A 27,038-nucleotide genomic window follows, 5' to 3' on the forward strand; every position below is an offset into this window, starting at 1 on the left:
TGATCACAGGCTCTTGGCGAGCCATAGATGACAAACAGCATATGGACCACACTGCTGTCTGAGACCTCAGGATCAACAACAGAATCAATAAAAATTCAAGAATGTTAACCATTTTAGAAAGTGGGGAGAGAAGGTATTCACCATTTACAGAAACTGTGTCTCTTCAATTTTATCTGTGCTAAGTAAACAATTTACTTTCCTCCAGATTCCTCTTGATCAGACACTGGGGGAGATACTTAAGTTCACAAGTGATGTCTAGAATCATTACATTAATACAACTTTCCAATCATGTAACCCAGTTCTTGTTTTCTGAAAAAAACTATAAAAGCTTTTGAAAATGTGGAGAATATTGAAAGAACATAAAAAGGTCTTTTAAAAATGGTTAAGATGTTAAAATAGTCAAAACTATACAGTGATTTTACTAAATTAGGGCTTCTACATAGCGACATTTACTGGCTTTATTATGCAGTGTAATTATGCAGTGTATTATGGAATAAGAGCATTCACATTGGAAGTGATATTGGTATAACAACAGAGGTAAATTTCCCCATGTAGCAAGACCATAGTGTAGAAAATATATTATAAAAGCTCTCAGCACTGGCCAAATTTTGCTCCCATTGAAACCAAAAATAAAACACAGAATTAGGCCAGTGCTGAGCATTTTTTGATAATATACTCTGTCATTTTGAAAGACTGCACTGTTTTCCGTTTACATGCAGCTCCAGGGGAAGTTTAAGATGGTCCTCTCCAGTGACTACCCTCCAGAGGACTATGGCACTATCACCACTTAGAATGAATACCTCTTGGGCTATAGGTAAGCTATGGTGCTGCAGGGATATGACACATTTCCTTGTACATAATACATAGCGAATAATGTGCTATCAATTCAACATATTAGTGCCACAACTTCATCAGGGACTTCTGTTGCCCACTATACACCACAAGAGGCAACTCTGAGTAATTTATCATAGCTACCAGAACCCTGTCATGAAATTACAATCATAATTTATATGGATACATCATTTACACTAGCTCCAAATCTTATCCCACTAGCCCATTTAGCGAGGGTAAGCACCAAGGAAATTCACACAAGTCAGTGAGAAAAAATCCTCCCCTCAAGTCATGAAGCAAGTAGCGGAACTGCTCCAACACTAATACTGCTGCAGACATAGCTGGTGTGTGAGTCTTCCATTTGGGGAGGCTCACACGTGAGTGTCAGAAGCTCCCTAGAAGTAGGAGGGGCCACCGGCACCTGGACCATGGCCCACCCCACCACTCGCTCCAGTCTATCCCCTCACCTGAGGAGGTCCCCCCACCCACCGCTCGCTCCTCTCTGCCCTTTCCTGGAATGAGGGATGGGGCGGGGCATAACTGGCCTCATCACTTTTTCCTGCCTTAGGTGAACACTGAGGGGGGAAAGGGGTGGAGAGGAGATAGCGGTGGGAGACCTCAGGGGATGAGGCGGAGTGGAGGTGGGGCAGGGCCATGATCCAGGTGCCAGTGGCACCCCCAGTTCTATGGAACTTCACTTCCAGTGCTCCAAAGGTGACAGCAAGCTGGCATGCCTCCAAAGGGGTGACCCATGCCGCATTACCCCTGGCATGGCTAGCCTTTTTTGCCCTCCTATTTGCTGCAGTATTTTTCATGGGAGAGAATAACAGGTGGATCTTTGTAGCTGCATTTTTTTCTTCTCATGTGCAGAAGTATTTTGTACTTTTGGAAACATTTCCTTCCCATTATGTACTGTTTTCATTATGTACTGTTCTAATGAAAAGTACATAATTAGACTGCAAACAGCTAGTAGTAATCATCCTATTACAGACTGCTTTATCTAATATTATAATTAAAACCAGATAATACAAAGAAAGAGCTTACATAAAATCTATTTTAGAATTTGAACCTCCTGCAGATCAGTTTAGAGATGAGTAACATTTATCTAAGAATGAATTAGAAACCTCTTTCTGAAAATAACTATATCTTTGCATGTTGACAAGCAATGGCTTGTAGCTCAAAATAGATTTAAAAGTATTAATACTAATATGTTAGCATGACTTCTTTAGAAGGTAGAAAGTGGTAGCACCATTACAAAAATCTGTGAAAGAAAATATTTACATTGTTACAGGGACAGTATAAGATAATGTCTGAAACAAAACAGCATAGTATATTGTAAATTTGCTCATTCAAGTGTTTAGTCTCAGAAGACATTTTCAATGTGCCCTTAAGGGATACATCTATTACTTAAATCAAGTAGATATTTATTACAGATTTCAATCTTGTGTGCATAGTGTCAAGTGTCACAGATTACTTAGGGGAAAAGTACAAAGTGTAACCTTGAGGAAAATTGTAAGGTTTTTGAATTTGCTGTGAAGAAATCAACAAAAAAGAACATCCCAAGAGGCAAGAGGAAGCAATGGGTTCCATGTTGGAATGATTTTGGCATAGCAAATCTTATCCCAGAAAGGAATCAAGTTCAACTGGAAGCTGAATGGAACCCTGGAGATGAAGAGACCAAATGAAAATGGAATGAAGTCTCCATGAAATATCTGAATGCAGATGAAGGCAGCGGGAAGATTTGTGAAAGGCTGGATCTTCACAGAAGAAAAGATTTATGGGTGATACTGAAGCAAACTGAGAACAAACAGACTAAGGCTTTCAGTCTAAACATCAATACCCTGAAAATGGAGATGCAGAGGCATTAGGTGACAAAATCTGTCAATATATTGGTCAAAGATTATACCAATTCTAGCATACTCACATATAAATATGATGATGAAGATGACAGAGCCATTGCAAATACGCAAGATGAATTATTCAACAGTGAAGACAAAAAGAATCTAAAACATGCACACAGACCCAACTGAGCATCCCCACTTCAGAAAGATCTTTCTTATGCATGATCTTCTAGAAGATGGAACAGAGAAACTAAAACCAAGCAAATCTCCTGGACTTGATGTCATTTTTGGACATATGATAAAGCACTTTGGGAAGCAGGCTAAAGCCAGGTTGTTGAACATCATAAATGAATTATGGACAAAAGGGAAGCTGATGTTGGAAGATTGGAAGCTCAGGCAGGAATGACAGCAGTTGAGGATACAGATGCCCTGTGAAGGAAAATATTAGCTAAAATAAATGGTTGAAAGATAAAAGATACGCTGATCGATATCAGAGCATCTCAGAAAATAAATATCCACTATTGTGAGATAGCAGACAGGGCACACTGCAGGAATGTAGAGATAGGACAACTCTAGAAGTTGCTTCAGGAGCAGGCTTTAACACATGACCATGATTCTGAGTGTAATTTCTAAGGAAAATGATACTCTGGATTCGACATTTTGGATCAAGCCCTAACAAAGGATCCCATAAGAGTGACCACAGTCATTCTTGAACTTAATGGCCTGATATGATTGTTGTGGGACAAGATAACAACAGCAGCAGTACAAAGCATTCTTATGACAGAGAGGGACAAATCCACCCACACCACATCAAAGCTCCTCAGTTCTTTACTTTCAGTGGACATCATACTGAATACAATCATCATTTATCCATATGACTAAACTGTCATGTCATTTTATCAAGCCTTGACTTACAAAAGTTTCTGTACTAAATTGAAACACTTATTGACTGTTTTAATTTACATTATATTAGAAGATGACTTGCTGAGACAATAATGTACATTGGCTTGGATTCAGCATGCTACGAAAGCACATGCCTAGCTTTAAATGAGTAGTCCCATTGAAATCAATAGGATTACTCAGGCACTTCAAGTTAGGTACATTCTTAGGTAGCTTGTTGAATAAGGACCAGTACTGCCTGTGTCAGATTTTCAATTTTAAATAATCTTAACAGCTTTAGCATTTGCAAAAAATAAATAAATAAATAAAAATCTCTCTCTTATGTGAAGAAACATGATTAAAAGTGGTTAACCAGCTTTAGGACCACACAACAACATATTAAATCCATTTTGTAACTGTATTAAACAATAGCTTTTAAAGCCTGATTTGGAAGAAGTCTTGAATATGATAGTTGAACATGACTTTGCTTAAATCATTTTAGTAATACTAACATCCAGGCCTGGGCTTTCCAGAATTTGCTGCAGATCCATATTAGTTATTCACTCCAAGCAATCCTACCACACATACTGATGACACAAAAAATCACAGAGACCAAATTTTCAAAGTCACCAACTCATGTATGCCTGCAAGATATGCAAGTGCACACATTGCCTACACAAAATGTAAATTTCGACATGCAAAATGGGTGTTTGTGCACAGAAATGGTGTATTTTCCAGTAAAGATATTCATTTGAGAGTATTTTGCACCTAAAATTTAGATGGCCAGCTTTGAAAATCTAGCTCCACAACAACAAAACCTTAAGGTCAGATTATCAAAAGCATCCTGTAAATCTATAGCCACAATTTTACACGAGGGGGAAGCTGAATCCCAGTCTCACACATCCAAGGTGAGTACCCTAACCACTGGGCAAAAGCTGATAAGGGACGTATCACCAATATTTCCTCCTCCTCCTCCAGCTGTTTTATTAATTCTTTTCTTTGTTTTTGTCTAAATGCCTAGAAATCTAAACAAAATTTTTCAGATTGAAACAAAGTGTTTCATGTTTACTCAACATTTTTTCAATTTTTCAATTCACTGAAAAATTTAGAAAAACAGGTAATTTTTTGAAATTGCTAGTAAACTGAAAAATCCATTATTCAGCCAGCCCTACTTAGGTGTTCAAAAAAATCAAATTTGTACATTCAAAGTGTAAATGTCTATCCACTTTGTACAGATAGAATCATAGAATATTAGAGTTGGAAGGGACCTCAGGAGGTCTCTAGTCCAACTCCCTGCTCAAAGCAGGACTAACCTCAGCTGTATCATCCCAGCCAGGGCTTTGTCAAGCCTCAGCTTAAAAACCTCTAAAGATGGAGATTCCACCACCTCCCTAGGTAACCCATTCCAGTGCTTCACCACCCTCCTAGTGAAAAACTTTTTCCTAATGTCCAACCTAGACCTTCCCCACTGCAACTTGAGACCGTTTCTCCTTGTTCTGTCATCTGCCACCACCAAGAACAGCCTAGCCCCATCCTACCTGGAACCCCCTTTCAGGTAGTTAAAGGCTGCTATCAAATCCCCCCTCATTCTTCTCTTTTCCAGACTAAACAAGCCCAGTTCCCTTAGCCTCTCCTCATAAGTCCTGTGCTCCAGACCCCTAATCATTTTTGTTGCCCTCCGCTGTACTCTCTCCAACTTGTCTACATCCTTTTTGTAGTAGGAGGCCCAAAACTGGACACAATACTCTAAATGCGGCCTCACCAATGCCGAATAGTGGGAATAATCACTTCCCGCGTCCCGCTGGCAATGCCCCTCCTAATGCAGCCCAATATGCTATTAGCCTTCTTGACAACCAGGGCACACTGCTGACTCATATCCAGCTTTTTATCCACTGTTACCCCCAGGGCCTTTTCTGCAGATAAAACATACATGTACCAAGGTGAGTGTCGGATCCAAAATTTGCACATTAAAATATGAATGCAAAATGGGAACATGATTTTAGATGCTTTGTTAACATCACTTACAAATTTTGGACCAAATGGTCAAAAAGAAGAAGATGCCGGATCCTTCATATCACATATGGATTAACAAAAGTATAGCAAGGATTACCAATGGCGTCTGTAGGCAGGGGTCTATAAAAGTGGCACATTGATTTTATGTAAATTCAGAGGCATCATAGTAGGTTATTAAATGATCCTTGATTTATTTTGAGAGTCTGCTGGTAAAGCACAGTTTTCAGACTCTGACCATTCTCTTGTATTATTCCAATGAAATTAATTTACTGGCCTCAGTGATTTGGCAGAGATGCCTATTAATCATCAAGATGAAGAAACTCACTAGGCAACTGTTATTTATAGTAGAATTCAGTGCATGATAATGATGAGAATCTGAAGCATGACAAGAAGGTGAAAATTAAGATTACCCATTTGTAGAAAACATATTCCCATAAACTGTTGGTGCAGCAGTAACTGGAAACATTTAAAACGACAATGGTGTGATTTTGCAGGGAGCTGATAGGGTGTTTATGTTCTAAAAATCATGGCAAAGAAAAATAGAAGTGTTGTTTTTTCTATTTCTTGCCTCTGCTTTTTTTTGGAAATTCTCCCAGGACAGTTCGGGTTGGTCTCCTTTTTTTGCCTCAGTTGGCCTGCTGGGGTTTCTGAAATCCAAGTTACATATGAAGATATGGGCATTGTATGATCACATCTAACACTAGACAACATTAATACAAAAAAAATAGTGTATGTAAATTAATTGAAATCATGTAATTTACAAAGCCAGACATAGCATTTTCAAGTGTGCCTACAAAACAATTGCCTCTCTCCAAAAACAAGTAATAAAGTAACTGACCACTTCTCATTGAGATCTCCCAACACTATACACAGGAGCGACCTCGAGATTTTTGGGAGGAACAGCAAAACCACTTTAAAATTCATCTCACTCTTTCCCTATACTGGACATATGGAGAAAGAAAAATTAGTAAGAAACCATGAAGGAATCTTGCTCAGTAAATGGCTGGCCAAGGTGAAAAGTACCATGAGAAAATCCTATAAGTAATGGGCTTTGAAACAAAAGTCATGGCTGTGATAAAAATACAACCTTAATGATTAACATCCATCAGCTAAACTAAGTATTGTGGCTGAACACAATATAGCTTATCACAAGTTGTGACACTGCACAGTCAAAACTGGTCCATAAGCAACACTAGAGCCCATTCTAGAGTTTAGCTTTGGACTTTGAATTTAAAACTAAAACAATGGAGCTTTCCAGGGTTGTAGTGAGGCAGAACATTTAGGAACAGATTCTGACACACTTACTCATGTTAAACTGCCATTTACGCCTCAAATGGTCCCACTGAATTCATTTGGACTGCTTGTGCATTGGAATGCTATTCATTCTGAGTAAAGGTGTCAGATTTTGCCCCTGATTAAACAAATATGGAGCGATTGGAAGCCTTGTAGATACTACTGTGATGGCAATAATATAAATGGATAGACAGGCAGAAAGTAGAGAGATCTTTCTTTCTTCATTTTGTAATGGTTATTTGAATTGTAAGCTTTTTGGGACAGGGACTGTCTTTTTACTATATTTTTGGACAGTGCATACTGCAATGAGGTCCCCAATCCCTGACTGAAATTTCTATGCTCTACCGCAATATAAATAAAATAGTTTCTGAAAACATTGGTTATTTTTCACATAGCTAGGGAGTAAATTTCTCTATCCCTTAGGGGAGGGAAATGGCAATCCCTCAATTTGTAAACAATAGTTCTGATCCACATACATCTCATCTAACTATTAAATACTATTTATTCTGCCCTTCTTATTGCCCTACTCATTTACTGTAATTTATAAATACAAAATCCAACTGCTAACTAAAGTTTCTCCTAGATGTATTATAGTTTTCTCTCCCAAGTTTAATTTATATTTTTCTACCTTCCATAAAGCAACAGTCAGCAGAAAAGAAGTTGGCCTATAGATCAAAGATAATTACTGCTCTTGAGCCTCTATTCAAGATATCTATTTCCCACACCCTAAGGGTGTGTGCCCCTGCAAGGATAATACATGAGCAAGCAAGTGCCAGAAATGGCACCACAAACCCCTTTCTCACACAATTTCTATGGTAGGAAGGAAAATATGGCTGATGCCAGTGTATCTAACATCTGAACTTTAAACTGACGTAAGCATTATGCATCTCTAATCTGATTTTCTATGCTGGTTTCTGATAATAAAAGCAGGTGATGACATTTGATACAAAATCAGCATTAACTTAGCCAAGTGTCATCTATATATTTTCACAGTGAGGCATCCAATTACACTATAAATAAAACTTCCCATTGGAATGGTTTACTGTAAACAATATCCTTACAACAGATCCATTAGAAAATTTAAGTTGCTCCAAAAAGGCGTATTAAATTATAGCTATTAAATAGCATATGATGTTTACATAATTAGAGTCACATTTACAAAAAAGATGAGGGTTTCCAACTGCTGGCTTCCAATTGTTGGTGTGTAAGAGCAAAGAAACCACTGCATGAGAGCCCTAATCCTATTGAGAGATCCTAAGTGGGGGAACTGAAATAAACAGGCTGACCTGGAGGGATAGCTCTTTATTTCAACATCTAATGGAGCATCTAAACCTTATTAATAATATATAATGTTTGCATATATAAATAAATATTGTAGCAAAAGTAGCATAAACAGTATTTAACAACTTATTACTCATTAGGGCTTGTCTATACTTGAAAGTGAATTTGAAGTGCAACCACTATTCCAGATAGGGTGACCAGATAGCAAATGTGAAAAACTGGGACGGGGGTGGGGAGGTAAAAGGCACCCATAAAAGAAAAAGCCCTGAATATTGGGACTCTCCCAATAAAATCAAGACATCTGCTCACCCTAATTCCAGAATAACTTCATGGATAGGCAAGCCTTTAGAAGTACTATTGTCTTTAGAGAAAGAAAAAAACATTCAAAGGTAATTTTTAACATTGACTGGCTTTGTAGTTAAAATAAAGACAACTAAAAAGCAATGCTAGCAGAAATTGTCATATGCAGACATGCATTTATCCCAGGAGTCTGCTGAACTTCATGCATGTGTATTGACTATCCTGCTTTAATTTAGTGCCTTTCATTTGCACAGAATCAGAGTTTGTGCAATTTACATTGTGCCCCTTGGACTATACAGTTTCTGCTTTTCTGGAATCGTGCTCTCATAGGGCATTTAAGATCATGGGATTAATTGATATTGGCAACAATGTAAATTATTAGCATTGTGTTATTGTAAGCAGTGTCTCAAAGCCAAACAACCCAGATTTCATCAAAAATTTGCTTAAGTGTCCTAATCATGAGGTCAGCACTGGTCATATTGGAATTTATCCAACACCCAGATTTTTCCTATTGATGGTAGATGGGCCACAAGAGACCAAGATGGCACGTTGACTAAATACTACCCACCTACAGGTGTTTTACTAGAGATTCAACATCAAGAAACTAACAGAATGGTAGGAGGAATAGTTCATGGACTAGCTCTGCCACTTTTACTCATGCAAAATTGTACCATGCCCCATTGAAACGAATGGGGCTATTCACAGGGCAAAAAAGGCCCTCAACTCACTATATCAAAAAGATTAAATTGGTCAAAATAAGTGACATGAGCACACATATTTCAGAAGATATAGAAGAAAGTAATTTTTCTCCCTTCTTTTATATCTGATATTAGTTTAATCTTTTTTTAGATAATCAGAAAAAACTAACATAATTGTTATAAAGATTTTGCAAAATAAGTATTTTCTGCCTGAAATTTAGCACCTGTTTTCTTAGGCACATGAACTGACTTCTCAGCAGGGGAACAGAAAGCAAAAGTAAATTATTTGAACAGCTGAAGTATAGTGCAAAGAGTTTATGATGAGAAGATTGTGACCTACAGGCACTTTATATGTTGGCAGCTGTTTTAAAAACTTGAATAAATTCAAAGGGCATAGAAGTCCTTTATTACATCACAACAGAGATGAAGTAGAACAAAGCTGAACTTGACAATAAATTTAAAAAGATACAAAAGGTTCTATTCGGTGCGTTAAATAACTCCATATGTATTTCAGAGACTTAGTAAAACTAGTTTGAAATATTCTCATTTGTCTGTGTGTCCATTCTTACCAACAATATCTCCCTGCCCAGAGGAAAAAAAATGTATTAGTTGCTCTGCATTTCTTTCAGATAAATATATTTTGTTTCAGTCCAGGTGACACCAAGATCAAGCACAAGAAATAGCTAGCCAGCAAGAGGCACATGGTTTTGTACAGTACCACTCTTGAATTGTAGATTACACATACCATACAGTTTTGTTCTGTAGGTCTCATGAAGCCATAAAATCTGTGCTGTAAATTGTCCAACTTTAGCTATTTCCTAAAGAAATTTGATTGCTGGGGAAAAAAATGTGGGTGTGGTGGTGGGGGGGGGGAATTTATAGCAAAATCTTCACTGGACTCTACTTCAAATTAAAGATTTAAGTGAAGATGTTGCTGGATTTAGAAAGAAAGAGTATGTGTCACTATTTTAACGCAGAGTTCACAGTGGCAAGAGGGAGAAGATTTTAGAATTCCAGTATTTCTAATAATGTGACAGTTTTTTAGGGTAGAAGCAATAATACCATCCCACAGATCCCCACTGTGTCATGTATATGTCACGTCATGGATTCAAAAATAGTTATTCATGTTTTAAACATAAACCACAGTGGATACATATTTTAATAAGCAAAAGCTATATGGAGTTATGCAAGTGTGGGAAAAAGTCAAGTGTGGGAAAATACAAAGGGGACAGGCAACGAAACTTGTGTTGACCTTTATTCAACATTCCCAGAAGGAAATACAGATTGAGCTGTAACTCATGAACTGTTGCAACTCTTTTATGATCCCCTACATTGTATTTGTGAGCATTGCTGTACTTTTAAGAACAGAATGAAAGAATAAGGATATGGTCTTTCTCTAGTTCTCACCTAACTGTAAAACAAAATCAGTTAGAGAACTGTGGGCTCATTTTACTAATGCTACCTCCATGGACTTTTCAGTTTCTCCCTTTTTTTGTTTGAAGTTTTCAACAGAAAAATCAAGATAAATTTAACAGAGCTTAAGGAAAAGAAATGTTCCTTTTTAAGCGTGGAAAATGGTAAAAGTGAGGTAAAAGCTGTTCTTCATGAAGGATGTATCCTGTCTATTAGAGCTTCATGTACAACGAGTTACCATTCTGCTGAAGTGATTCTTGCCTAACTTCATGCATCATAGAGGGTTAAGTTTTTCTGAAGCAGATTTGCTGTTGCCTTGAGAACTACTTCTGTCTTCTGAAAGATTGTGCTTTTTTTTTTTATTATTATCATCATCCTAGGAAAGCTTAAGTGTATGTAGCCTCTGAGAACATTTAAGACATAAAATGAGAATCCAGAAAGATCATTCTCCAAAGCCATTCAGTGGTAGATGGGAAAAGAGCTTCAAGGGGCCCGTCTGAAGATTTATAAGGCTTGAATCGATATGCAATTTGGAACCTTTGTTTTTGCTGCTGTCTGAGCTTTACTGGACAAGTCCAACCCTGGTGATACTCCTGAGCAGTCATTGCACAATGTAAAACATTGCAAAAATATAAACAAAATGGCTAAAATAAACTCAGTAGGAAGGTTTTCTGAAAACAGTTAAGGATTTAAGAAGCAACACATCAAAGAGAGATGATTAAATGCTTCCCAGAATCAGACAGAACAGGGAGTTTTAAGTTTCCCCACAAACAGATACAGGACTTCAGCTGCTTAATCTTTCTTAGCCCACAGCATTCACTACTGAGTTTAACTTGATCTTTGTAATCATTTAGCCTCCAGTAAATGGGGGATTGTATCCCCCAAATGCAAAAGGAGATCAGCCATACACATATGCCCCACACCGCTATGAAAGGAGGCTCAGCCATCTTTGAGCCACTGTTCCATCTTTTCCTAATTCCGAGGGGCTGGACCCACATGGGAAGAAGGGGTGGTGAATGGATGAGCTAAGGACACACATGGTCTTCCAACCCTCTGAAGCCTGCAGAGTTTACCCAGAAAAATCATGGGATTTATATTCAGAATGGGATTATATTAGTTCTATTGAGCCTCCCTTTGCAGAGGGGATCCCCTAATAGCACAGTTATTTTGGAGTTATTTTATCAGAAAGCAGGAGGGGAGCTGCAACAGAGATGGTTCTAGCCTGCTGTAAACCCCAAGGAGTACTAGACAAGATCCTTAGCTGGTGTAAAATGTCATAGCTCCATTGACTTCAGCTGAAGGACTAATGATTTACACAAGTTGAGTATCTGTCCCTTGACCTGGATCCTGTTCTCCCATGGAATAATTTGGGGGGAAATCGGCAAGAGGCTCCTCACAGAGATTTCCTCGTCTGACTCCCCTGCCATGGGTTTCACCATGCAAGATGGAGGATGATCATACTGAGCAAACATTGATATAGACATACAAGTGATTATTTTATAAGCATATAATAGACTGCAAAGTACAAAATAAAAAGTAGGATAACATGGAATAAAATTACACATATTATATATATTGTAAATGCCCATTTTTCAAACTAATTCTTTACAGTTTTGCCAGTTGTTTGGACCTGAGCATCTCAATTGACAACTTGATCCTCTCTTTATTTAAAAACACTATCATATAATATCGAGGTGTTTTTCGTATTAAAAAACAAAGATTACCCTATGCTGAATTGGAACGTTTATAAATTACAAAGAACTCTGACTCCCTCTTGTGACTGAGGAACAGAATGTGACCAAAGCTACAAGTTGTAGTTTGTTTCATAGTGAGCAGTATATTATTCTTGCAAATGAGATTGTATTGAGAATGATTCCCAAAAACCTTCAGTCCATTGGAACTAGAAAGAATTAATTCAGATTAATTACATTCCAAATAGCTTCTTCCAAACTTAATAGCAGAGATCCCAAAGGGAAATAGATCATGCCACAATGACAGTAATATTGTGTGTGTGCTGTATGTCTGAGTGCCTTTACTTTAGGACCGATTGTGAATGTCACCTCATGTTTATTCCTGAAGCACAGTATCTTGAGCTAAATAGAATATAGGCCATCAATATGGACCATTCCACCAGCAAGGATCAGAGGTGTTCATCATACTATCTGCTTCCCCTCCTTCACCCCATCAGCTATTCTTCCTGGCCCCCAGAAAGCCATTGCATGATCACTATGTGAAGTTACAATGGAATGGGGGGTATAAAGCTAACTCTACTGGCTTTATGCCATCCACACCAGGGAAATCCTCAGCTGAACCTTTAGGGCAGATTTAATGTCATTTTGCGCTGTTCTAGTGGTGCAAAGTATCTTTACGGGGGCTGAAGTTCTGCCCCATTATCAGGATGTCTCCAAAGGAACCAACTAATGGTAAGGATTACAGCTTAAATCCAGATGTTTACATAAATTTCTCTTAGTTCCTCTTAGAATTTTCCAGCCTGTGCCAAGTGACTGTTTTTAATGGATTTTTAAAAAATAAATAAGAAATAAAAACTTCTAGTTTTTATACCTATGTTTCCATATTAAACAAGCAGAAATAGCTTGCTGAATACAAACAATAAAATGTAATTAGATGCTCTAACTCTTGCAGATAGCTAGTTTACACGCTGAGCAGAGTGACTATAGGGGGAAAAATACCTTTCAAGTGGAAAAAGAAATATCAATTCTTCTACCTGAAATCTAATAATAATGCTCTCTGTGTTCCTTAAAGCCTAAGTTATGGAAGCCTCCTGGGGCTGCCTTATGGGCCACAGCACTCCCTGGAATCTCCAAACTGCTGCGGACCTGCCCTCAGCACATCCGTCCTACACCCTACCTTGCTCCTGGCACACTCCTAGCACCAGGCTTTGCAAAGGGGTCATTGGAAGGTAGCCATATAGTTGTCTTCCACAGTGCCTCTGCTGGGGGAATTCCACCATAAGAACCAGGGCTTTTAGGGCCCCTTTATGTGGCATAAAAGGGGGTGGAGTGTGTGGGCAGGGAAGTATCTCACCTAAGGTGTCTGTGACTGACAATCTTATAATTACAACAAAAGAGAAACTACTCCCCATTTTTTCAGAACATCAAGAACTATTATTTCCATGGTATTGGTGAGTAATGAAACTGTTTTTCTAATCTATACCTATAGTGACCTGGTTTGAGATAACGGTTTCTTCCCTTATGTCTGGAGTGAGCTCAGCAAAGACGTCAGAGATCTTTCCCAAACATCCCAAGAAATCCCCAGATAGAGAAGGTGGCCACTAGGCCTACTGAGCCTCTTCCAAAGATTTTTCAGATGGCTGCCAAAATAAAGAGGGACACTGGATTCGGTATGGTACCGTTAGTGCTAACAAGAATCTTTGCAGAAACCAACAGTAATGATGTGCAAACTAGAGAGGCACTTCCACAGTGAGCCTAATCCCTTCCTTTCAGCTACAGGAGGTCTTCAAGCAGAGAGCAACCCCCAATCTGAAAAGTGAGTGAGTTTCCTGGTTGGGCCATCTCTGCCTTTCCCATAACTTTTCTGAAAGCTGTGCATTTGAAGCAGGTAATATCCTCCTGATACGGCCCTCAAATAAATAGCATACTGGGGAGAGGGAAAAAAACCCATTCTCAAAGATGGTGTACATTACACATAATAGGGCAAAACCTTCTGTCTTCTTAAATGATTATGTCATTTCCTGCCATTCTCCCTATGGAAATATTTATTTTGTGATCTCATATACTGGCTAACTAGGAGGCTTGATTCTTTGTAGAAACTTTCAATGTGCAGTTGAATAGAATATTATCTAGAGTGAATTCTTGGGCAGTGCCCTTCCTGTCTAATGAGGAGTTGTTCTACTGGGAAACTTCAAAAGGTAAAAGATATATAAAGGCTTTTACTAAAACAAGTTTTTTTTCTTTGTTTTCCTCAGTGGCTACAAAGGATTAAAATAGCAAACTATAGAGCAAGTAGCCTGAGAGTGAAAGATGACATTCAGGCCCACTCATACATTGCAAATTAGAAAAAGCTGTGCCTTTTGGGACAAGAAAAAGCCAACAAAATAGCAATACATTTTTACAATTACGCTGCTTTCCATTTAGTTGATGAGCAACACAGAAGTAATTCTTTTTGCTGATTTCCTGAAGCACTCAGAGGGCATTAATGAATACATGGTATTATAGTGGAAGCATTCCAGCATATCCCTTGTAAACCTCTAAAACACAAAAGGATAGATCAACTAAGGGACTTAAAATAATTAAATATAAATGGGGCCAGAAAGCGAGAGAGTGACTTTATAGCCTGGTTGTGAGGACACTCACCTGGATTTTGGGAGCATCAGGTTCAAGTCCATCTTTCAATGAATATTTAGTTATATAAAGTGGAACAGAAGAGATGGAGAGAATACCCAATAGCCTCGGATTTAAGGGACTCACCGGGGATATGGAAGACCCAAGTTCAAATCCCTGCTCCAAATCTGGCAGAGTAGAGATTTGAAAACAGGCCTTCCACATCCCAGGAGAGAACCGTAATCACTGACTGAATGCCTATAATGGGGCAAGGTGTCTCTCTTTCCCTCTTGAGCACTGAACTCCAGAAGAGGGTTCACAGTTGTGAATCCCAAGCAGGTCCTCCGGCCCAGAGCTAGGCACTTACCTACCTTTGAGGTACCTCAACCCCCACCCCTCTTCTCTGCATTTCCAAAGGGCTAACTTAGGTGGCTCCCCACTCAGTTTGCCGGCTTCTATGTACCCCATTCTTAGGACTGGTCTACACTAGGAATTTACATCAATATAGCTGTATCTCTCAAGGGTGTGTAAAATTCATCCTCCTTGAAAGACGTAGTTATACTGACCTAATCCCTAATGTAGACAGTGCTAGGTCAATGGAAGAACTCTTCTGTAGACCTAGCTTCCACCTCTTGGGGAGGTTAATTACCTATATTGATGGAAAAAACCCTCCCATTGGCATATGTAATGTCTACATTGAAACATTATGGCAGCACAGCTGCAGAGCTGTAGCGTAAGTATAGACATACACCTAACTCTCTCTCTCCCCATGCATGGTACAGGGAGCCTGCACACCTACCTCAAAACTGAGAATTCTTCTGCGTGGTAGGATGCCTGAAAGTTAGGTGCTGCCATGCTGAACATCGCAATGCTTAAATTCCTTTGTGGAGGTAGTCCAATGGCATTGAAATGATACGATTTAACGCTGACCTCAGCTGTTAGAATTGTGACAGGAAGCAGAAAAGTATTCAGTATGGCTCAGGTCAAGGCTTGAAAAGCTCACTCACCAAAAATGCATAGTAAGCTTTCCCAAGTTTGTTCCATCTACATTCACCGAGTCTAAGCTTCCTTTTGTATACACATATGTATATGAAGTTGCCCATGGACCTTATGGTTGTGAAGATGAATTTCCAAATGTGGATGTAAGCAAGGTCTGAGTGTCTGAGGGTATGTCTATACTGACGGCGGCAAAGTCGCCGCTGTCAGATTGACCTATCTGGATCGATAGAGCGGTCAGTGAAGACCCGCTCAATCGATCCAGAAGTCAATGCTGGTAAACCACCCCCTCAAGTGGCGCAGTACAGTGACGACACCGTGCAGAAGGGAAGCACAGCAGTTGATGGGAGTTACACAAGCTACTCTGCGTAGCTTGTGTAACTCCCATCAACTGCCACCAAATTGCCAGGTCAGTGTAGACCAGGGCCGAGTGGCATTCCTCTTGCTCAGCAGCTGAAAGGAGGGCACTTTATTTGCATGGGCTTTGTACTTGCAGGAGTACAATTAAGTACTCAGCATACTGCATAAGCACACTAGGTGCTAAGCATGATAGGAAATGGTCAATGTGTCTGGTATTGTGTTACAAATCACTTTTGTGTTAACTGCAGGGGTAATGAAATGTTGTCCTTCGATTGTATGAACAAATGGCAGCAGAACTGTGTTTAGCCTGTTCTGCTGAAAAATTCACTCTCATCTAAACAGAGCCCAACAAGAGTGGCGGATGGATGTTTCAGCATTGTAAGGGCAGCAGGGAGAGGGTGAGAAGTCTCCTGTTGAGATTGCATGAGCCCTGGCAATGGGCTACCCTCAGGCCTGGACTGACTATCTCCTTCCACTGTTAAAAGGTAGAATTAATTATTCCCCTTGGAGTCTTTTGTCCTGCTAAAAGCAGGGACATTGCTCCTGTGTCAGCAGAAGGTTTTCTCATGAGCTGAAAGCTGAGATTCACTAAGAGCTGAAATTATTAGAGGAACTTGGAAACCTTGACTGACAAGGAACCAAGCAGCGGGAACCAGTAGTGGTCGGTGCCTGCAGACAGCAGGAGCCTGCAGACGGTGGGACCCAGGAGCTGCTGGCGCCTGCAGATGGTGGGAGCCTGGAGCAGGGACTTGGCAAGGCCCAGAGGTGGCAGGAGGCAGCATCAGAGAGGGCCTGGTCAAGCCCACGTCCAGCAGGAGCCTGCAAAAGAGGACTGGCTGAAATCCCAACCGAGAGGTGGACACTGCAACTACGACAGTCAGTACAGGGGGAAGCAAGAAGGGAGAGGTGAAGATCACACCCCCGTACTCTGGAGTGGGTTCGGCTCATTGAGTTCATGAATTCTGTTTGCACTGGTTCCAAAACCAGCACTGTGTTTCTTCCTTCCTTTTATTAAAACGTTTACTTTCTACATTCAGACTCTGTGCTTGTGAGAGGGGAAGTACTGCCTTTTGGGGGCACCTGGGGATAGTGTGTGATTTTCCAGGTGACTGGGTGGGGCGTTGTATCATTGACAGGAACCCCTGGATATAGACCCAGGCCCTTTGCTGCTGCTGGTTCTGACTGGTAGAAGGGTTACATGAACAAAATGTGAACTGTTGGTGTACCGACTTCCTAAATCTACACTCTGACAATACCTTGCTTCTGCCTTGCTGTGAGTGATAACAGAATGAAAACTCACTGCTGCTGCTAACAAGAATCCTGTGGGAAGCAGGAAAGCTGAAAAGGATCAGGTCAGTTTCATTCTTTTGCAGCCTGGAAGACTCAGGAGGTGGTTAACAGTTGTTACAAAAGATGGAGTCTCCAAGCAGGGTCTAATTATAGCACTCTGGCAGGAATCCATTCCTCCAGGGTCAGATTGATTTTTCTTTCTGAAACTTCACAAACACCACAAGCTCTGCCCCACTCATGCCACCAGCAGGAGATGTCACTCACAGTCAATTGTGTAGCTCTTCAGAAGATTGTCCACAGTGGTTAAAGTAGATCAAGATAGAAAGGGGAGCTCACCAGTGTCGGTGGCTGTCATTGCATCATGTTGTGGTCACCTGATTCAGTAAGAGAAAAAAGAGGGACAGAAGAAATGTTAAGGCGTTCTTGTCCCCAAACCAATCCATGGGCAGCCAAGCAAAATGTGCATTTGTGGGGAGGTATGTAGTGACACAGCTCTGATGCTCATCATCTTAGTTTCTGCCAAGACGGAGAATCCACGTTGATTTTAAAACTATGGGGATACCTGCAAGGCTCCCCTGTCAAATTATGAAATGTTGATGCAGGTTAATTATCTTGTATTGTAGAAGACTGAAAGTCATTTAAGAAGATTCCCGGCTGATGGAGTTATCCAGAAGCAGCAATGAATCAGTCCATCTGCTGGTGTTACTCTTCAAGGCCTGCAGGCAGCTTGTTCCAATGCACCCCCTCTGTAGGTGGACTTAATGCCGGCGTGGGCCCACAATCTCAGTTGTGCAAATGGACATGAACATACCCTCTTATTTTCTAAAGGAAAAGAGTGTCCTGGAATAATAGAAGTCAGGGTGCATAATGATACTGTTGTAGGTGCATGCTGGTAGTGCAATATATGCAAATAAAAGTATGATTCAAGGAGGAATCTTCCCTTATCACTAGATCTTTGTAAAGTTCAGTCTCTTCTGAAACACAAAATAAGGCCTTGTCTACATAATTATCAACCAAAGATTTTTTTATTAACTCCTGGCATTTCCAACCATGCTATTACTATGCTGACTGCTTCAAATGTAAAGAAAGACAATCTCACTATAGTTGTGTGAATCACTGGTCTGGCTCTTATCAATGTCCACCCTGACCATACAGCAGGGAGATTTAATCTAATCATGGTAGCAGGCAGGCAGAGTACACAGAATAGTAATAAAAATATACTATTTTAGGGCCAAGGCACAGCAAACAAAGGAACAAAATGAGATGCCTGTTACAAGAAGATTCAAAATCCTTATCTGTGCTAACAGAATTAGCTAGGCCCTGAGGAACTAAACTACCTTTTAGTTTGCTGAAACACCTGCTACATGATACAAGAAGAACTCAGCAAAAGTGAATTAGTTTAATTACCTGTTTAAATGATCAAGTTTAATTATCAATAAAGAAATTTTAATCACTGCAGTACGATCATACTTTCAAATTTGATCTCCTTCAAGATGCATAAAAGAACAATTCACAAACAAGTGCAACTTATTAACCGCTCAGTTCTAAGGGGAAATCAGAAATAACCAAGAAGATCCAGAATCAGAATAGCAGCAACATACTGAAGAGGAAGACCAAAAGTTCCAGAATATAAACATTACTCCTAAGGGTCATGCTTAAAACAACTTTCACTTTAATTTTAAATTTAATTTCATTTTCATTTTAATTCTTTGTGGGAAGACAAAAATATTAATGGAAAATAAAAGGATAGGAAACAAAAACTAACTACAACCTGATGTTTTTCTACATTACTTCTCAAAACCATAGTAATCTGCTATGATATTCCTGCATGATTTACCAAATGCAGATAAAAATAGGTTGTACCTACTATATCTAGACTAGGAGACTATACCTAGACTAGTTAACGTGTGTTAACTGTGTGATAATGGTTGACAATGCCTATTTTAATGGCCATTTATCCTTTTTATATTAGATTTAAGAGATTAATTAAAAATTTCCATGGGAATTGGATGTTCCCTGTGATGTTTTTATATCCCTTCTTATTCATTTCCAAAAATGTTTTAGTTGGGAAAGGGCAGAGCCACCAGACATGTTTGAAAATCTCATTTTTCCTTGTCACCTCTCCAACTTTTATCTATATATGGTTCACTTTCTAATAGAGGTTATAGAGTAACAACTGGGTTAAGCTATTTAAAGTAGGGAAGGGAAAATGTTATTGGGGAAGGGCTATAGAATCAGGTCCTTAAAATTTAGGAAATGGGAAGGCTGCATGTCACTTTCTGCGAACTAATGACAAAGATCAAGAAGTTCAGAGGTTTATATTGTTCAGAAAAATATCCCAATTGTCTGGTGCTTTTCAGCTTCATCTAGCATTAGTCCATTGACTTTCTTACATCAGGGGATAAGAAACTCAAGAAAATACAAGCTGACAAAAGCAAAACTGCACCAGTCACATTTCTTGCATATCCAGTCAAGAGTCCTTCCAACTTTCTTTTTCTGGTTGTGAAACAAATGACCTGCAGAGTTTAAGTTTAAACCAGATGAACAGTCTCTCTCAGTCCAATTCCACGTCTCTCTGACTCCACCACATCTCTAATTTTGTCTGTCTGTCTATCTCCTCAGTCATTCAAACCTCCACTGCTTGCCCTCCACTGACTCACTGCATCATCAACACTGCACTTTAGCCACCAAGGCAGCTACACCATTGTAGCTGATCTAGTACAATCCCTTGGAGGAAATTGTGACTTGCACTGGTGATGCTTCCCTCACTTTGAAACCAGGGAAAGCAGCACTGACGCAACTATGCTTTCCATCAGAGCAGCATGTCTACACTAGGGGCTTGGCACCAGGTGACCTATGTCAATGTGATTTTACAAGTAGCTAAAAACCTTCATTTAAACAACATCTCATTCTTCCTCCTCATTCATTCCCTACCCCCACCTCTCTAATACACATACACATGCTTTCTTTCAGAGGATTGTGGAAGTATTTGGGAGGGAGGGCTGAACCTCTGGGAGGGCCGAATCCTCCTAATGGAGCTAGTGATCTTAACATAACTCACCAAGTCTCCAGTTAGTTGTTCATTTCCTGAAAAAGGAGAAATATTAGAAATAGTGACGTCAATGGCAGGGGGGCACTACAGCATCAAAATCACTTGCTCTTAAAGTCACTATTTGTAACAGAAAGATCACAAGCTCTATTAGGAGGATTCCTTTGGACTGTAAAGCCCCAGAGGTTGGGCATGTTTTGTCCATTGGTAGGCAGGTTTATATGATATTAAACAACGCTTCCAAAGTTTTAAAAGTTTCCCTGAAGTATAGGACTGGGGAGCGTGACTATATTGGATTTGTTAGCACTGAGGACATGGCCTGTTTTCATTGTGGGAGTCTGGCACATTTGGTTAATCAATGCCCTAAGAAGAGGCAGGCTGCCCATAGGAATAGTGACCCTGTGCCTGGGCACGTGCGGGTTTCTGAGAGTAAAGCACTGGGTGAGGTGGCTGTAGCAGAGACAGGATCCCAAAAGGCTCCGGATGTCTGTAGGCATGTTGATTCTGGGAAGTTACAATCTGGGGGAGATGGCATTACTGGTTCTGTGGATCCTAATTCAGAGGCCTCTCGACCTGAGCCTGACTGTGAAATGGAGGCTGGGCCTGTCGCTATGGAATCCACGTTGTTGGCTGACTTCCTGGCAAAGCCCAAAGCAAAAATAGCAGCCGCTGAAGGCAGAGGGGACTCCAGTTTCTGAGGGTGCTGAGAAGAAAGCTAATTTGGTCAGTGCAGTTGGGAAGCATGCTGTTGAGGGTGATGCTGACGGTGGTTCTTTGGCTGGGGGCATGGACAATTCTCAGGTATTCATTTTTCCGCCTCGGTCCCAGCAAGCCCCCTCCCTCCAGTCTCTCTCTGAGGTTTCCCCCCTTGTGTTCAGTAGTGACTCAGAATGTGCGGGAGGACAAACTCACAGATCTTCTGGGTCCTGAACACCCTGAGGGGGACTATACCCTGGATACTATTTGGTAAGTTTCTGGATGAGAAAAAGGCCAAAGACTACAAATTTACATCAGCATAACTACGTCATTCAGGGGTGTGAAAAATCCGCACCCTTGCGCAACGTATGCATACTGACCTAATCCCCATGTAGACTGTGGTATGTTGACCTCCCCAAAAGGAGTAAGGCTGTGTCGACAGGAGGGGATCTCCCATCGATGCAGCATCATGAAGACGCTGCGGTATGGCAATGTAAGTATGTCAAAGGGAGATACGCAAGCTACATTACATAGTTTGCAGATCTCCCATTGACCACTGTGTAGATCAGGCCTGAGACAGTGTAAAGGAGCCACAATCTTCTGGGCATTTGCTGCAGAAGAGTTCACCTGATGTGGGGAAACTCTCCACTGGTGACGCTGCTGGCCCTGGGCCTCTGCCCCTCAACTCCCTTCCCAAGATAGGAGTAACATGGAGGGACAGGGAGAAGATGGGGATATGGTAAAGCTCTGTTCAGTTCCATTAATCCTCTACTTATGTAGGATTCATTGAGAATCATTCATTAATGGTACAACCTAGAGCTTCCTGGCAACAGCTGCATGTTGCATTCAGGGTTTGGGCTGGCCCTTTGAAAAGAGCTGGACCTGGCTCTGAGTGCCCCTGGTTCTCACTTCTCCTGAACTGAGCAAAGCCCTGAGTAGAGAATATAGACCATTTCGTGCAACTGTTAAAAAAAAAAAAAGTTGGAAAGACATTCTTCAACTAGTCAACAATGTACTGGAAATAGAAGACAAACTGCAATTGGATCCAAAATTAGAATTAATGAGCATAATTCCAGAAAATTGGCCATCACTGCACAAACCACAAAACTCCTGTACTTTGACGTGCCAAAACTGTTATTACAAAGAAGTGGAAATCCCCTACCAGCCAACACTAAAACAGAAATGATGACAATGTATTTCATGCTGTGAAATAAATCAGCACATTGTATATGTAGACTAACAAATTTGACAAGGTATTTTTGTAACACATGAGGAGCCCAGACACATTATTCAACATAGTATTAACTTGCAACATGAGATCAAAGTCTTTCACATATTGCAATTATGCTATTATCTCTATTAGAGAACTAAGTTTTTTTAAAAAGTACAAAATGGAACAAACACTCTCTAAGAGATGACAACTCCTGTAAAATTTTTTAAGGGTTGCATGTTTTTATGCTATAAGCATATAGCACAAACCTAAAATGTGAGGAAACACATGACTGTGAAATCATAATCAAATCATAATCAATAATATCAAATCATAATCATATAGTATTAGTTTAATATTCTCTTAGCAAAGCTTCATTGCCTTTAGACCAATCTGATACTCTTCCTGTATTTGTGCTCTGTTAACACCAGCAAGCTCACAGCTTCCTGTGTGACTGTGATAACATATGTCTGACTTTGTTGTTGCTGCTGTAGTGGAGGGGAAGACTATGCCCTTTCACCTGTCTAAAGCAGCACAGAGTTTATCAGATCCTCTTGAAATATCATTGAAGGAAATGGGCCGGGAGGGCTGGCCCCACATAGGAAACATATATAAAAAGCTGTCAGTGCTAATCTTTTTTAATGCCATTAGAAAAGCACTTCTGCAAAATTTAGTCCTTCTAGACAATAGCATTTGTACAAGGTAAACAGAAGTAAAATAGCAAGAGAAAGCAGGAGAAAGTACATTAAACTTAGGCTCACATCTTCTTAAGTGATTTTGTAGTCAAACATAGTAAGCGTGCTTCACTTTATGGTGCCAGAATAAATTGTTCTTCTCTATTCTTTCTCCTTTCTGTTTCTACAGAGGACCAAGCCTTTAAAGGTCATACATTGTGTAAAACATTATAAGCCTTCTTTTCCATCAAATAGTACATTTTAGGGTTTTGTTAATCTTCTTGCCAAGCCCTGGTCAAGCACAGTTGTGCTGACTCTAAATGACCAGAAAGGAAAACACAAGTGCAGGTGAATATTAGGACCATCTCTGAATGTCCTAGTACAGCAGTCTAGATATTATTCATACTCTAAATTGGTAAATAAAAAGAACTGTACTGTTTAATAAAATATGTGATCTGCTCTACAAAGTTACACTAAGTCAGTCAACAGTAAAATGACAAAAGGGCATCAGCGATTTACAAATCAAACTCGAGTATGAATTTTTTTTCATATCACCATTACAAACCACACTTTAACAGATAACTAATTGAGATTAAAGAAACAAATATTCTTTTTCATTTTGTTCACTTTGTGCATTTGACAGCACTGTGTTTAGAGTCAGTTTCACTGCTTCCTGAATATAAGACCCGATCAAACTTCCATTGAAGTCAATGGGAGGTTTCTAGTCCTTTCAAAAGGAGCTGGATTGGGAGAGAAACACTTTTTTAAAAAAGGATGTAATTGAAAAAACAAAAAATTGCAGTGGGATTCAGGGTCAGATGTAGCACTAGAAATTAGAGAACTTTCATTTTTTTAATTGATGAGATTTCAAGCTGGTGTTGTCCCTTTAATAACATTAGTAAATAACTAAATGTACATTTCACTCTCCAATTCCTAAATTCTTTCCAAAAACAAACCTGTAAATACAATGACAGAGTTGAATGGTTAAATAATTTAGAAGTCAGGAAATGGTGTTGCAGTGCATACTAAAGGTATGAAACACAGGAGTGATGGTAAGACAGAACTGTATTCCCTGACCTAATTACCTGACATGGGTCAGGATTACAAAAGGTTTGTGCCCCGTTTCATGACAAGGGTCAGTATCTGCTTATTCTAGAGAATCTCTGAGGATTGGAAAAGTGGCTTGGCAGGAAACCAAAGAACAGCCAAGCTTGGGGAGAAATCTTAGACTGAGGTTTATGTTCTATTATTGTAAATTGAGTTACCAATAAAGCCAAATCCCAGGAAGGGAGAGGTGTGCGAACTACAGGCAGTTTGTGCAGTGACTGATCAGAGCACAGTGGGAACCTCATTTAATCACATTAAAGATTCATGCACAACCTTTAGCTCTTCCTCATCTATATATATATATATACACACACATCCGTGGTGGGCTTTTACATCCACTTTGCAGAACTGTAAGGGACTACACACAACTTCTTAAAGCAATAGAGATCCTATATTCTTTCCTCCAACAATACACTCTAGCATCATGCAGCCATTTACTAAAACATTAAACACCTGCAGTTATGTCCAGAGATCCCCCAAAAATCATGAGATTGGCCTTAAAGTGATGAGATTTCTTTTTTTTTTTTTTTTTTTTTAAAGAATCATGTGTTTAGGTCCATATCCTGGCTTTGGAACTCCCAGAACCTCACCCAGTGTATGTGACAGTCTGCCAGAGGGTAAAAATTCAACCTTAATGTATGCCAAGAATGCACCTACAAAAGGCAGGCCCCAGCTCCACCAGGCACCTGCTCCCCAAATTCTCTCCTCCCCTCATTCAGACTCCTCCTGGCTATCCTCAGGTAACCTCTGCTGGTCCCTAGCATTCCTCCACCACATCCCAGCAAAGTCTTAGGACCCCTCAACACCAACCCCCCTCCAGCTGCCACCTTGTGTGCAGTCTGCAGAGGAAAGGGCTTCTCCTGGGCTTACCTCCATGAACTCCCCCATCCTACAGTATGGTGTCGAGGGTGAAAACACTACTGCCCAGCCGGCATGGAGGAGGCAGCTCTGCTGCTCAGCTGCACCTGCTCCAGAGCTCCGACCCGCTCAGAGCACCTGGATTGCTAGGCCATAGCTAGGGCTGCCTGGCTGGAGCACAAGTGGCACAGAGGCCTCTAGCGGCGGAAGGAGCTATTGCAGGCAGTTCGGGCAAAATTCCTGAGTCACCTGAGTTCTCCTGCAAGATGACAAATAGAGAGATTGCAGAATAGACCCAACATTCGCAATAATATCATACATGTTAGCAACACTGCATCTCTGGTATTTCATAGTGTATAGCTAGAGATGTCTGCCAAATTGGTATCAGTTTATTAATTTAGAGTCCGTTTCTCAACAGGTCACAGAAATCATTGGCTGTTTTTGATGAGTTGTTTGACAAAACCTCTATCTAAAATATTTCATTATTATTTGTATTACAGATATTATAATACACCTATTGCATTATAACACCTAGAAGACCTAATCAATATCAGGGCCCTAGCTAGGCTCTGTGCAGTACAGACACATAGTGAAAGATAATCCCTGCCCCTAAGAAATTACAACCTGAACAAACGAGGTAGACAAAGAGTGGGAAAAAGAAAACATTATCCCTGTTTTAGATAGAGGAGCAAAGGTACAGAGAGGCTAAGTGACTTTCTCAAGATCACAAAGGAAGTCTGTGGCCAAACTGGAAAATAAAGCCAGATCTTCTGAATCCCTGTCTGGTACCTAAACCACAAGAACATCCAACCTTTCAAGTCTTAATATATTGACAGTTTTGTAACCATTAATTTAATATCTAAGACAGCTTCTGTCAGCAGTCTACATGTTGTATTTTCAAGGGGATAATTTCAGTGCTCTAACAGATCTTTTCCATCTCCAACATCTATAATCTGATTTATGAAGGAAAGTAAAAATCTTCCCAATTGCCCTGCCTCATGGAATACTATGAGAATACGAGGAAGAGGTGCTGCTGAGAATTGAATATATTCCGCTTCTGACCATACTTGAGAAGTCTAACAAAAACTTGAGATTTCTGTGAGTATGAATTCTCATATGCAAAAGTAAAAAATTCCTTGTTTTCTACATCTCTTCTAGCAAGTATGCCTGATCCTCTTTCCATTAGTGTGTCATTTGAAAAATATGAAATACAGTCAGACAGTCTCAGCAACAGAGATTATGCTTAAATCCTGAGTCATTATGGCATCTTGTCAACCCAAAATGAGTCTTACAATGCTCAGTTTCATTGATACTCATTTATGGATAAACAGCTATGAGGAGTATCCACAGCAGCAAATTCCCAAAGCATTCCAAAAGATTATTTTATGTTCCATCACCTCTGACTGATATTTTAGTGATGATGGACACTACATAATGTTATTTACATTATATGGGCCCTTCAGCAGTGCATAGTGTCCACTTACAGCTTTCCAGAATGTGAGTAACTAGTTCTTTTGTCTAAATTTTGAACCTAGTCCATGTCACATTTTAAAAACATGTTCCAAAACCCAAGAGAAAAACTCTCTCTCAGCAGCTTCTGGTTTGAGAGACAACAATTAAATTGGTTAATATTCAGATCAGAAGATTGGACCAAGTAATTTTGAACAAATATGCCATCAACATTAATATACAGCATTATTCGCTAAGAACCAAAGGCCATTGTATTAAAGAAAAGGGAAACATGCTGAGCATGGGGAAAAATAAAAGCTTCCAAAAGGCACAGAAAAGCTGAATATGAATCACTTACAGTGGCTGGAAATGTTTATGGCTTCTGCCAAAAGTAGAAAAACAATCAATTAAAATATTTGGATTTCAAATGTTTCACAGACCTCAGAGTTGTGATTTAGCTGAGAAACAGACAATTTGCTTTCACCTTGGTAAGAATACC

The 27,038-nt window shown here is 39.9% G+C and overlaps 1 long non-coding RNA gene across 3 annotated transcripts in view; it reads right to left on the minus strand.

Annotated features, from left to right (window-relative positions):
* LOC137153575 (uncharacterized) overlaps positions 1–27,038 on the minus strand; it is a 190,084-nt gene that overhangs the window by 147,937 nt on the left and 15,109 nt on the right. For 2 of the 3 annotated variants that reach the window (XR_010919842.1, XR_010919840.1), the window contains exon 1: positions 25,103–25,223. The exons of the other annotated variant lie outside the window; for it this stretch is intronic. This is a non-coding gene — a long non-coding RNA (uncharacterized lncRNA). Of the gene's footprint in view, positions 1–25,102; positions 25,224–27,038 lie in introns of those variants that run through there. 3 annotated transcript variants of the gene reach the window in all.

This window comes from Emydura macquarii, unplaced genomic scaffold (assembly GCF_026122565.2).
Source record: "Emydura macquarii macquarii isolate MOO-44397 ecotype Brisbane River unplaced genomic scaffold, CSIRO-AGI_Emac_v2 contig_1253, whole genome shotgun sequence".
NCBI classification, from domain to species: Eukaryota; Metazoa; Chordata; order Testudines; family Chelidae; genus Emydura; species Emydura macquarii.